A 14180-nucleotide genomic window follows, 5' to 3' on the forward strand; every position below is an offset into this window, starting at 1 on the left:
CTCTTGTGTTCTCTACACCTTTTAAGTATTTGTATGGGTATAGAAATGTGACCTCCTATAAAAATCATTCACTAAAATCTGCTTATTACATCTCATATTTCATCAAGGAACCTTATACTTATTCTCATAAAGGTTTTTATAAAGATGAGAAAGTAGGTATATGGATAGGTAGTTAATGATGTCCTCTCACTCACCATATTTTGGTTAAAAAAATCTAGCATGATTTTTTTCTAGTGGTTTATTATGTTCCCCTTTTCCAGATACATTAAAAATCTGTCCCTCAAATCCTTCAAATTTGTGACACCTCCAGCACAGATTTCTTCTGTAGCACTTCTGAGTATGCTTTGTCTAATTGAACAATTCTTCTTGTCTTCTTTATTAGCGCTACTTTTACTTCCTCATGCTATATGACCATGATGAATGAAGGCATTAGAATCCAGATGTGGTGAATGTGAATTCCACTTGCACCAAATGATGCGAAATATTTGATATGGAAATGTTGACAGATTTGTTCCATGTTTCATCTGTTTGTTCCTCTAATTTCATCTATAAATGCCCTTATGAGCCAGCATTGTTAGATCTTGTGCTAAACTTTATGCAGATTTATTTTCCTCTCCGTTGATTTTCTCTGATTTGTGAGGCAACACTGCTCGCAATCCTTCATCATCCTCCTCTATAGTGTTTTGCAAATAGGTTTATAGTCAAAGCCAGTCAGTCAGTCAATAAGAATTCATTAAGCACTTGCTATGCTTCAGGAGCTGTGTTAATTGCCCCAGCATTGCCCTTGGTGGCCCTAGGTGGCCATTGGTGGCCATGCAAGCCTTCTTGGTAAGAAGGTGAAATTTTTGTAGATTAAAGCAGTTTGCTTCTTTGTTGTAATGAAATAGCTGAAGTTCACAGAAAACCCTGGACGATGGCCAACACTTAAGTAGTAAGTAATACAGACTCCAAACCCAGCATTGTCTCCACAGCACCAGTGGCCTCAATCTGTACCCAGATAAATCAAAACAAGCTAGTTTGAGGAAAGAGAAATCACTAATCATTGTGGAGATGAGTGCTAGGAGCTGGGGATACAGATACAAAAGCAAGACAGCCTCTCCTTCAAAGAACTTAAATTCTAGTAGGGTTTTATTCTAGTGGTATATTCAAGGTCACAACATTAGAATATAGCAGAACTGGGCTTCTAACCCAGTCCTCTGATTCCAAACTCAGTCTTTTTGCTGTTCTTTTTGTTTTGTTGTTTTCCCCCCAGTTTCTATAATCAGAGTCTCTGTAATCCCCAGTTGCAGAAAAAGAATAACATTTTAAAAATATTGTAAATAAACATTATTCCCAGTTTAAGCACTGGTACTATAAATGTGAGTCCTTGTTGAAAAAACAGTAAGTAGACATTCTGGAGAAGCTCTATCACATTGATAGTGACATTCTTACTGGAAATTAAATTGGATATATAGAAGTTACAGTTCAATAGAGAAAGCTGCATTGGTTCCCCTTGGGGAGACAAATAAAGAACTTACCTTCTGCCTCAATAGATACTCTGATCCAACCACACCGGCCCCCTTGCTGTCCCATGAACAAGACACTCCATCTCTCAGCTCTGAGCCTTCTCACTGGCTGTACCCCATGTCTGGAACACTGTCCCTATTCCACTCCAACTGCTGATCTCCCTGGCTTCCTTTAAGTCCCAACCAAAATCCCATCTTCTACAAGAAGACTTCCCCAACCCCTTTTAAATCCAGTGCCTTCCCTCTTTTAATGATTTCCTATTTATCCTGTATATAGCTCACTTTGTATATATTTGCTTGCATGTTAGATTAAAAGCTGCCCACTAGACTGAAAGCTCCTTGAGGGCAGGGGCTGTCTTTTGTCTCTTTGTATCTCCCACACTTAGCCCAGTGCATGGCACATAGCGAGTACTTAATAAATGCTTGTTTGGTGGCTGTCCTTCATTCTCGAAGAGGACCAAAATGACATCACTATGTTAGAGTGAAGGCACAGTATGTCTGACTGTGGCTGATCAGACCAATATGAGCTTGGCATGCTCTACCACAGGTCAGGCACAAATAGTCCATATGAACTTTTGGAGTGGAGATGTCTGAAGTTGTGCATCTCACACTTCTTTTGAGCTACTACAATTCTGCTTTGCTCATAGGGCACAGCACATTCTTTGATGTGGGCATGCCATGCTGGGCAGTCCTGTGCCAGTGTCTCCCACGTCTCAAAATTGATTCCAAAGTTCTTTAGAGAGACCTTGAAAGTGTTCTTGTATCACTTCTTCTGACCTCCATGTGAACTCTTGCCTTGTGTGAGTTCTCCTTAAAATAGTCTTTTGGGCAAGCTTCCTTTTGGCATTGCAACAATGTGGCCAGCCCATCAGAGTTGTGCTCTCTGCAGTAGAGCTGGAATGCTTCGCAGCTCAGCTTGAGAAAGAACCTCAGTGTCTGGTATTTTATCTTGCCAGGTGATCTTCAGAATCTTTCTAGGACAATTCAAATGGAAGCGATTCAGTTTCCTGGCATGGCGCTGGTAGACTGTCCAGGTTTTACAGATATACAGCAATGAGGTCAGCACGATAGCTCTGTAGACCTTCAATCTGGTAGGCAGCCGAATAGCTCTTCTCTCCCACACTTTTTTTCGGAGCCTCTCAAAAACTGAGCTAGCTCTGGCAATTTGTGCACCAACCACTTCATCTATGTATACAACCTGGAAAGTGTACTGCCAAGGTAAGTGAATTTATCTATGGTATTCAAAATTTCTCCATTTGCTGTATCAGGTGGTTCCACATATGGATGGTGTGGTGCTGGCTGGTGGAGAACCTGTGTTTTCTTGGTATTGATTGTTAGGCCAAAATTAGCACAAGTAGCAGATAATAGATCCATACTTTGTTGCATCTCAGCCTCAGAAGCTGCATTGAGTGCACAATCATTTGCAAACAGAAAGCCTCATACCAACTCTCCCTCCACTTTCGTCTTGGCTTGTAGGCTTTTCAAGTTAAATAATTTATCATCAGTTCAGTAGCTGAACTTGAGGCCATTTTTGTCCGCACTGAAGGTATCTGACAACATCACTGAAACATCATGCTAAAAATCATGGGGGCAAGCGGGCACCTGGGAAAGCATGAGAGCATTGTCCATTATCCAGAACCTGGGCAATCGTACCATCATGAAACTGACGTACAATACTGATGAACTTCTCCAGGCAACCAAATTTTGCCATCATTTTCCACAAGTCCTCACAACTGACGGTATCAAAGGCTTTCATTAGATTGCATCCATTCTATCCCTGGAATGCACTCCCTCTTCATCTCTAAAGCTCTCAGAATCGTTATCATCTTTTGAGGCTAAGCTTAGGTACCATTTTCTCTAAGAAGTCTTTTTATTCTACCTGTACCTACTTCCACAATGGCTGGGGCTGTCTTTCTCCTCAAATTAGTTTGTTTTGATTTATCTGCGAATGTACTGGGGCTATGTGGTGCTGTGGAGAGAATGCTGGATTTGGAGACTTGTGTGACGTTGGGTAAGTTACTTAACCTTTATGGGCCTTGGTTTCCTCGTGTAACTCAAGGGCATCGGACCACTAGATGATATCTAAGGTTCCTCCCAACTCTAAACCTGATTGTATATTGTATCCCCTGCAGCAGAATGTAAGCTCCTTGAGGGCAAGGGATTATTTTTGCTTTTATAGGTGCTCATTAAATGTATGTTAAATGTTGAAATAAAATATCCCACACTCTGATCAGTAAAAATAGTCATTTTTAAATAAAGTTTTAGAAATTTTTTCCTACCACTCATTATATGGAAATAGAAATAGTATCATATTTCATTCATTCATCATTCATACATTTGCCCAATGGAATCAATTTCAGTGTAAGCGGATTTTCCTACATCTTTGACCTCTCCTCCAAGTGTTGTTTCTACCCCTTTGCTCAAATGAAATTGAATAAAATATTTCCCTCATAAACATAGACCATTCTTTCAGTCTTTTTCCTCTACTAACTGAGAGGGTGTGCCATGGTGTGGTAAAAAATATTACTGGACTCACAGTCAGGAAACCTGGATTTGAGGCAGACCTCAAAGGTGCTTCCTAGCTCTGAGACCATGATTGAATCGTATCAATCTCTTTGAAGCTATTTCCTCATTTGCCAAACTGAGATAATCATACTACATGTCTCACGAGGAGGCTATTGTGAAGAAACTGCTTTGTAACAATAGGTTGTTGTATAAACACGGAATAAGTTGTTATTCTCCTCTTTGTTCTCTGCTGCTGTCTCTTTCCAAATATGATCCACCAGCAATACTTAATGGTTGTTCCCCTTTTGAAAACCACATTTGTTTCATTCTTATTTTCTCCAGAACACCTACTACCTTATTAAAATGATTTTAGTTCCTGGCTCACAAAGCTCTTTTCTACCCCGCCATTATCTTTGGTATAACTAGTGCCATCGGATATAAAGGGAGAGATATAAATGATGTTTCAAAAGCAGTTCTAGGTTGTGGCAGAAATAAAGTTAAGAAGTATTATTAAGTGCCTACTGTATGCCAGGCACTCTGCTAGGCACTGGAGAAGGTAAAGAACGGATAAGCAGGAACTAAAATCGATAAATGGAGGGCAGTAGTGGGGAAGCTTAACGCAGGTTAGTTCAGAATTTCGGGAAGTGTATAAAAGTTGTTTAATCAGGGTTAAAGGACCCTTTCATACCCAGAGAATGCCTTTCACACCTGGAGCCTCACTATGCTGACCGATGGTTGTCTCAGGCACCTACAGCTAGGCCTGGGCTCATTCCATTCCCAGGTGTAATGGTAATCAGGGCAGGACTTTTTTGCTGTTCTTTTCTTTTTGAGTACTAAGGCAATCAAGTGCCTTTAATGAGTCTTGCCTTTGTTTGAATGGGGCAGGTAAAGAGGACCCCTTTTTGTTTTGGAGTGTTTCTCAGCACTAAGGCAACTGGGAGTCATTGATTTGTATATGATGTGGTGCTAGAGATTGAGGAACTTTCCCACACCCTGGTGCTGGTGGCTGAGGAACTTTCCCACACTCTGGATGGTGATCCCTGAGCCCTCAGGGTCCTGAACAACATATATGTACTAGAAAGTTAGTGTTTGACTTTTGAGGGTACACGCATTGAAAGAGCATTGGTGACAAGACTCTGGTAGCCGCTGTTAAGGAGCCCCTCACCCCAGCTTTGAAAAACTCAGATGTTGGTGCTTCTCTGGTAACTATTGTGATTTGGTCGGACAGAAATCTGTCTGTTGATCTGTTTATAATGTATGCTTGTAATTTCTGTTTGTATTTGCTCTGAAGTTCAAGGTGCTGGCTTCTTCCCCTCAACTAAGTGAATGATATATGTATGTTTAATTAAAGTGATATCATTAACCCCTTAAAGTTGCTTTCCTTAGAAAAGCAGATCAAAGGACCTGTGCTAGCAGCCCTCCTGTGTGCTGGTGTTATTGGTCTTTCGCTCCCACAACAGCTGCTAGCCACATTGTTGTTATACCAGGCCATCTCATCAGTAGTTAAGCCTTGCCCCCCTCCTCTTTCAGTTCTATACTGATAATAGAATCATCTCCCTCAAAGTGCTAATCTACTCTCACTCCCCACTCTTGTTACTTTCCAAACCAAAATATCACTTCTTAGCCATCATTCCCTTAAATGTACATTCATTCCTTTTTTAGTTGTATCTGACTCTTCATGACCCTATTTGGGGTTTCCTTGGCAAAGATACTGGAGTGGTTTGCCATTTTCTTCTCCTGCTCATTTTCCAGATGAGGAAGCTGAAGCAAACAGGGTTAAGCAACTTGCCCAGGGTCACAAAGCTAATAAGTATGTGAGGCCAAATTTGAACTCTGGTCTTTTTGGCTCCAGGCCCAGTACTCTATCCACTGTGCCACCCTAGCTCACTCTGATAATCTCCTGAAGCAGACTCTTCAGATCTCTGGAGGAAGGTCAGCTCTTGATGGTAAAATGTTCTCTTCCACCTACAACATGCAGCCTGTGGATTATATGGCCTCAGTCCCCAATTTGTCTCCTTCATACTCTTCATTCCAGGGATGCTTCTCCCAGACTAACTTGATTTTTCGTTTTCAACTTGTGCTCTGAGTAGACCCCTTCCACATCTCCCTCCCCTCCTCAGATCTCACCTGGAGGAGCTTAGTAGAAAGAAATACCATATAGAGCAACAGAGACTGGGCACATTTCCTTGCCCTCAGCTAAGGAGCCAACTATTTCCCTCTATCAGGAATTGTTGGCCCAAGCAGACTGTTCCCAGTCACCCAGGCCTGAAGATTCTGAGTCATCTTTTACTCCTACTCATCTCCCACAACCAATTAGTCAACAAATCTTGTCAGTTCAACTTCCCTGGTATCTTCTTCCTGAGTCTGCCTTTCTCCTCCCACGGCTCCCACTCTGATCTAGTCCCTCATTACCACTGGCTTGGAAACACCAGCCTCTAAAACATTTCTTCAACTCTAGTGATTTTCTCCCTCCAATCCACTAATAAGTTTATCTTTCTAACTAAGGGCTTTGATCATATCACTCCTTAGCTCATAATACTTCCCACAGCAACTTGCTGCCAAGTGAATGGCATCTGAGCTTGTTATTTTCCTACTGGATACTTCCAGAGTCTGACCCTTACCCGCCCCACCAGTTTTATCTTATGGCCCATAATGTACCTAGCAATTCTCAAACTTTTTGATCTCAGTGCCCCTTTACCCTCTTAAAAATTATTAAGGATACTTCCCCAAGATCTTTTGTTTATGTGAGTTATAGCTATCAATATTTACCACTTTACAAATTAAAACATCTTGTTACTATGAAAATAATTTTGACCTCATGGACCCTCTGAAATTGTCCCTAGACCATACATTGAGAGCTGCTGATGTACCTTATTTTCCAGCCAGACCAAACTACCTGTTTTCTGGACACTTTTTGTATCCTTGATCTCATAGTTCCATTTGTCTGGAATGCCCCTCTCCCTTACCTCTGTGTGCTGAAATCCTACTCCTTTAAAAAAAAAATAAGATTTATTAAGACAAAGAAATGGAACCAAGAGGTCTAGGCTGGCCGGGACCCACCCAGAGGGAGTCAGCATTGCCTTGGGTAATCCTACCCATTCTCTGAGGCCCAATTCGAATGCCACCTCCTTCCTGAAGCCTTCCCTGATTCCTCCCATGTTCCAGGAAGAAGGAATCTCACCCTAAACTGAACCCTTATAAGGTAGTGGTATGGTATAGTGGTGATAGCTAGGTGGTGCAGCGGATAGAGTCCTGGGTCTGGAGCCGGGAAGACCTGAGTTCAAATCCAGCCTTAATGTTCAGTAGATGTGTGACCCTGAGAAAGTCACTTAACTTCTATCCTCTTCAGTTTCCTCATTTGCAAAATGAAGATTGGGCAGCTAGGTGGTGCAGTGCAGTGGCTAGAGTGCTGGGCCTGGATTCAGGAAGGCTCGTTCGAATCTGGCCTCAGATGCTTACTTAGCTGTGTGACCCTGGGCAAGTCACTTGATCCTATTTCCCTCATTTTTCTTATCCATAAAATGAGCTAGAGAAGGAAATAGCAAGCCGACTCTAGTCTCTTTGCCAAGAAAACCTCAAGTAGGGTCGTGAAGAGTCGGACGTGACTAAAAAATGACTAAACAACAGCAAAAATGTGGATAACAATAGCACCTCCTCCCACCCAGGGCTGTTTTGAGCATGATATGAGATAATCCTTATGAGGTGCTTAGCACAGTAAGTTATATCTAAATGCTAGCTACTACTGTTGTTACTGTTGGACTTGAAGATTCCCAAGGTCCCATCTGGCTCTAAATCTATGATTCTATATCACTTTGTTTCTCTCTTATGTATTCATAACATGTTACCTTGTACTAATTTATGAGTATGTTCTTTCTAGAGATGCAACATTGCGTAGTGGGTAGAGAACTAACCTCGGAGCCAGAAGGTACCTGGGTTCTTCTCAATCTCTGACATCTTCTGACTGTGTGACCCTGGGCAAGTCACTTAAGCTCATTGCTCTTAGGGATGGGGAATCTGTGGCCTCGAGGTCACATGTGGCCCTTGAGGTCCTCAAGTGTGGCCCTTTGACGGAATCTAAACTTCATAGAACAAGGCACCTTAATAAAAGGATTTGTTCTGTAAAACTTGGACTCAGTCAAAAGGTCGCACCCAAGGACCTAGAAGACTACATGTGGTCTTGAGGCTGTTGCTTCTCCACCCCTGTAAATTGCAGAGAAAGTGCCAATATGCACTGGTCAAGAAAGTTCCTTACTGGAAGTTCGTATAAACAATGAAATTGTAGATCTAGTTCCTATCCCTGTGTCTTCTCTCACCTACAAGATCCAAATAAACTTCTTGAAGATAAGAGCTATGCATTATTCCTCTTTGTTTTACCTAAAACAGAGTAACATAGTACCTAGTACCTAGGAAGAACTCAATAAATATTTGCTGAATGAATGAAACAAATTCTTTTTTTACAAATCAAGTCAGAAAAATTGCCTCTTGAATTAACCAGTCCTTTTCTATCACATATTCACAAAATGCATTTGAAAAATTAAAATAAAATAAAAATTTAAATTAAAAACCAGACTGGACATTTGTCAGCCAAGTAGGATCACATGGATGGAAGATTTTTTTTCCTTTCCTTATAGTGTTTTAGCCACTGATAAGAGTATCTGGTAGCATTCCCCCATAGGAGGGAATGGTGCAGAGTTTTCATGGCCTAGATTGACATGTGAGTTGACTGAACCTGCAAACAATGTCATTAGTTCAGAAAGGGGCCTGCACAGTTTCATCCATCAAGCAGAGCAAGCTGTAAGTATACAACTCTGTACATCCTCAAATTAAGCCCAGAGGAGAGCTTTCTTTGCACAAGCTTTAAGGAAAGGGTGAAATATCACTTTCTCATCTGGGAAGAGGAGAGTTACTTTGGAGATAAAGAGCTGATGCAAGGAGGTGATCTCTAGGGGTGTAGTAATCTCTCAGGTGGCTCCTCCTGCTAAGGGAAAAGGCAACAAAATGAGAAAAGCTATACACCTGAGAATAAGGAAACTAGATGGTTGCTATCATAAATGAAAAAAAAATTACATATTTGATTCAGAACTCCCAACCAAAATAATGGTGCAAAGATGTGTCTTAGCTAACTTAGGGATCACTTAACATGTGATAAATTGTTTGTTTGTTTTTTAAATGAAGTAGGCTTATTATAGTTTCTTTTTTTCTGAATGATATGTCCATTAGTTGAACTGGCAGATATCCTTTTACCATAAGAGTATTTAAATACCACTTGTTTTGTTTGGTTCTTTTATTCATAATAATAAAACAAATATTTAATTACCACCCAGTGAGCAAACAGGAAAAATAGTTAGGATACCTGCTCATGCTCTGAAGTGGGGAAAGGGCCTCTCCAACTATATACATATATGTATATGTATATATACATATTATATATATTCAGAAATAAGTTTACCTAGCCTCCATCCATGTGGGTTAATACCAAGCATATTTTGCATGTTCAAAGGACTGAGCCCTCATTGGTCAGTTCTCCCCTTGCCTCCTTACTCAAGGTTCTAGAGGAGGTGGAAGGTTTAACATTCAAATGTAGGTCTGACTCTGTCAAGTTTTTCATTAGAAGAAAGATTATTCACAGTTAAATTGAAAGGCATCTACAAGTCAACCTTATTAAAGGAACCCCAAATGCAAAGTTGACTAGATTCAAAAAAAGTTTCCGTTATCTGACTTTCCAGTGGCTTGTTAGCTTCCTGTTAGTACAAGACATTCAGAAACAGTTTAATTTGCCGTTTTCTGGTTTCCTGGGTCAATGCAGATGGTGGACAGAGAGGGGTTATGATAGATGCTACGTTAGGGACAGACTTTTAAGGTGAGGCACACAGGCACTTAACCATAATAACGGTAACTACTTGAATGTATAGAGAACTTGAAGGTTTTCAAAGTGCTTTGCATGTTAACACATATGAACCTCACCACAACTCTGAGGGCTAGATACAATTGTCATCATCATTTGACACATGAGGAATTTGGGACTTGCCCAGAGTCACACGGCTAAGTAAACATCTGTGGCTGGATCTGAGCTCAGGTTTTCCTGGCTCCACGTCTAGCACTCTATCCTGTGCACCACCCAACAGCCTTAAAGTGACGCAGTAGCATCCTAAGCTCTGCCTTTCCCACGATCATTTTCTGTATTCAGTCTGTGAAATGAAGGAATGCTCTATGGCCATGAGCACCTGAATACACTTAAGCCACACTCAGGTTAGGGTTACACATTTCATGGGCCCATCAGACAAGCTCTAATGCTGATCCATCTATGCAATCTGGTGAAGCACACAGAGATGGAAGTATTATTGTCACACTAGCACTGGGCACAGATCACTGTAAGACAGTGACATTTGTATTTCCTCTCTTTGTCCTTGCCCATAAGCAAAACAAAGAAAATTGAGTTCAACCTTGATGTTATCTTTTCTGCCTTTCCATTCCAAATCTTCTAAGATTAAACTGTTACAGTGCATTAGCTATTTCAACCTAAAATAAATGGCAACTAATGATTATTTAGGTGTCTATAATGAGCATTTTCTTCTATAAACTTACTTTAAAATATCTTTTCTAGGAAACTTTCCTTAATTAAGTAGAAATTATAACAATAGCTAGCATGAACATAGTGCTTTACATATATTCTTGCATTCGATCTCCACAACAACCTTGTGAAGTAGGTACTATTATTATCACATTTTATGGATAAGTAAGCTGAGACTCAGAGTTTAAGTGATCTGCCTCATGGTCACATAGATAGTTAAGTGTCTGAGGCAGGATTTGAACTCAAGTCTTCTTGACTCCAAGGCCAGCGATCTATAATGACATTAATAATTGCCTTATGATCACATCTTCCTCTAGCATGGTGACTGTGTGTTTCACTGTAATCTATAAGAATATATGCATATAGTTCTAAATTATTTACATTTATATGCATATTTATATAAAATTTTTATGAGAATGATCTATACGCACTTTGAGGGCATCCTTGGTGAAACTGTCCTATAGGAATGAGCAGGCTTTCACAAGTGATATTTCACAGTAGAATACAGCTTTACCATTGCACATTTGACTTAAAACGAACAGAGTGCAAGAACATACTATACTTATTTTTTGTTTATTTTAAAATGCATTTGATTCAAGACAACAAAACAGTACCTTAATAGTTACCCTTCAAAAAGTCCTCTTCCATGGATATGTCAAAATTATACAAAATACCTGGAAAAACATAGCAACGGAGTTAACCTTGTGCAGTGAGTGACGTTCTGTTCATTAATATCAATGGAAGCATTGTTTTTAAAGGGAGATGTATACTTGCCAATGGTTTTTATCGCTTTCAGAAATGAGATCCAACACAGAGTCTAAGCTGAGGAGGGGTTACCTATAGACGGAGAGGTTCTCCAGATCTTCTTATTTATAAACTACCTTGTGCTGAGGTTGCATTAAACACTGGAACATTGCAGAGCCTCTGAAATGAAGATTCATAAGCATGCTGAAGTATTTGGCCTAACTCTTTCTTCAGGAAAAACCCAGTGGATGAAGGATGACTATTGTAGAGGTTATGATGTAAAATTGGATGAACGTCTTATAGAATTCATCCATCATGTATATATCTTGCACAGATATTGCAAATAGATATGAGTTGGGTTCGGAATTGAACAGGAAAATGAAGTGCATTACCTTTGACAAATAGCAAAGTTATTGAAATGCCTCTAAGCTTTTCTGACACAAAAGCCTGTCATCTTAATACCAACATTCTTCAAGGGCTGTTGTATGGCTGTGAGTCATAGAACGCTATAGTTTCCAAGGAATCAAAACTGAGAATAACTCTAAAAGCCATGGAGATGGGCATAGTGGGTATCAGTGGGTTCCAACAACTTATAAAAAATTATGGAGATATTACCAAAGAAATATATCGATGAGAAAAGGATTGGGTTGCAATTGATAAATGGTCAAAGGATATGAACAGGAAGTTTTCAGATGAAGAAATTAAAGCTATCTGTAGTCATACGAAAAAATGCTCTAAATCACTATGTGATACCACATCACACCTATCAGACTGGTTAACATGACAAAACAGGAAAATGATAAATGTTGGTGAAGATGTGGGAAAATTGGCACACCAATGCATTGTTAGTGAAGTTGAAACCTGATTTTGGAGAACAATTTGGAACTATGCCCAAAGGGCTATAAAACTGTGCATACCCCCTTACCCAGCAATACCACTTCTAAGTCTGTATCCCAAAGAGATCATAAATATGGTGAAAGGACCCAGATGTACAAAAATATTTATAGCAGCTCTTTTTGTGGTGGCTAAGAACTAGAAATCGAGGGGATGCCCATCTATTGGGGAATGGCTGGACAAGTGGTGGTATAGGAATGTAATGGAATACTATTGTGCTATAAGAAATGATGAAAAAGCAGATTTCAGACAAACCCAGAAAGACTTATATGAACTGATGCTGAGTGAAATGATCAGAATCGGAACATTGTACACAGTAACAGCCACATTGTGTGATGACTAACTTTGATAGACTTAGCTCTTCTCAGCAGTGCAAAGACTTAAGACAACTCCAAAAGACATAATGGAAAATGCTATCCACATCCAGAAAAAGAAATATGGAATCTGAATGCAGATCGAAGCATACTGTTTGCTCATTTTGTTTTGTTTTGTTTCTTCTTTCTCATGTTTCCTCCCATTGGTTTTAATTCTTCTTTATGAGACTAATGTGAAAATATGTTTAATATGAATGTATATGTAGAGCCTGTAACAGATTGCATGCCAGCTTGGGGAGGGAGGGGAGGAAGGGAAGAAAATTTAAAACTCAAAATCTTATGAAAGTGAATGTTGATAACTAAAAATAATTAATTTTTTAAAAAAGTATTGGGCTGGTCATGTGCAAGGAATGGATAGTCCTTGTGTGCTGTTGGTGTCATGTGTTAAGAGAAAAAAAAAAGAAGACCACCTCTAGCACGTTGGGTGGATTTACTGTTTAGAACTTGTGTTTAATAGTCACGCAGGATGGTAGGCATGGGTGGCTTATAATCTGCATCATTGGAGGGAATTCCTACATCAATGAGATCTCAGAACCATTTGTGTATTGGAGTAAATATATCTATTTTGCATCCTGTTTAAATTGTGAAGTCCTCAGAAAGAAAAATTGCATTTTTCACTGCCTTTGTAATGCTATAGTGCCCATCATAGCTCAGTGTCCCCATCCAGTGTGTAGTACTTTTCATAATAATTTTAACATACAACTGATTTAAGCAACACCATGACAATAACAGCCAAGTGAGCTCAGTGGTACCCAAAGCAATGGCTTTATCGTAAAACAGAATTTAGGAATGCTAAAACAGATCTTAATTAACTTCTTCTTTGAAAAATGAAGACCATGTCTTGTGGTTTGGGAACAAGTAGTTAAGTATTAACCTGAATTTCCAAAGCAGACAAATTAGAGGATGGCTATTTGCTTTGTGAGGTAGTTAGGTGGCTCAGAGGATAGAGCGGTGGGCCTGGAGTCAGGAAGACCTGAGTTCAAATGTGGCCTCAGACACTTACTAGCTGTGTGACCCTGGGCAAGATACCTACCCCTGTTTGCCTCAATTTCCTCATCTGTAAAATGTGTTGGAGAAGGAAATGGCAAACCATTCCAGTATTTTTGCCAAGAAAACAGTATTAGTGTGGTATGGTCCACAGGGTCACAAAAAGTTGGATGCTACTGAACAGCAACAACAATTTGTAGGATTTATTGCAGAAAAAAAAAGAAAGAAGGGGAAGAAGAAAAGATGCATTGCAGAATCTTTCAAATAACCAGCTCCCTTTGTGTATTTTAAAAATAGGATTGATTTACAAAAACTGAATAGAAACACAGTCATCTGTTTGCAGTGGAGAGAGGTAGATTTGGAATCAGAGGACCTGGGAATCAGAGCTCTCCTGGCTCTGCTACCTACTTGTATGTGACCTGGAGCCAATCACTTTAACTCTTTGAGCCTCAATTTGGTAATTAGATTACCCATAAGATCTCTACCTATTCCAAGTGTATGATCCTATCTGTTGGAAACAGCCTCTTCTACTTCTGTTATCTTCTTACAAAAAGGGGGGAAGAACCCAGCCAGGTGCCTTCTGGTGGCCTTGGCCCCCTG

The 14180-nt window shown here is 40.0% G+C and overlaps 1 protein-coding gene across 2 annotated transcripts in view; it reads left to right on the forward strand.

Annotated features, from left to right (window-relative positions):
• The window catches only part of DNAJC5B (DnaJ heat shock protein family (Hsp40) member C5 beta), a 113180-nt gene that overhangs the window by 39875 nt on the left and 59125 nt on the right, over positions 1 to 14180 (forward strand). The window lies entirely within an intron of this gene.

This window comes from Trichosurus vulpecula, chromosome 1, assembly GCF_011100635.1.
Source record: "Trichosurus vulpecula isolate mTriVul1 chromosome 1, mTriVul1.pri, whole genome shotgun sequence".
Lineage (NCBI taxonomy): Eukaryota > Metazoa > Chordata > Mammalia > Diprotodontia > Phalangeridae > Trichosurus > Trichosurus vulpecula.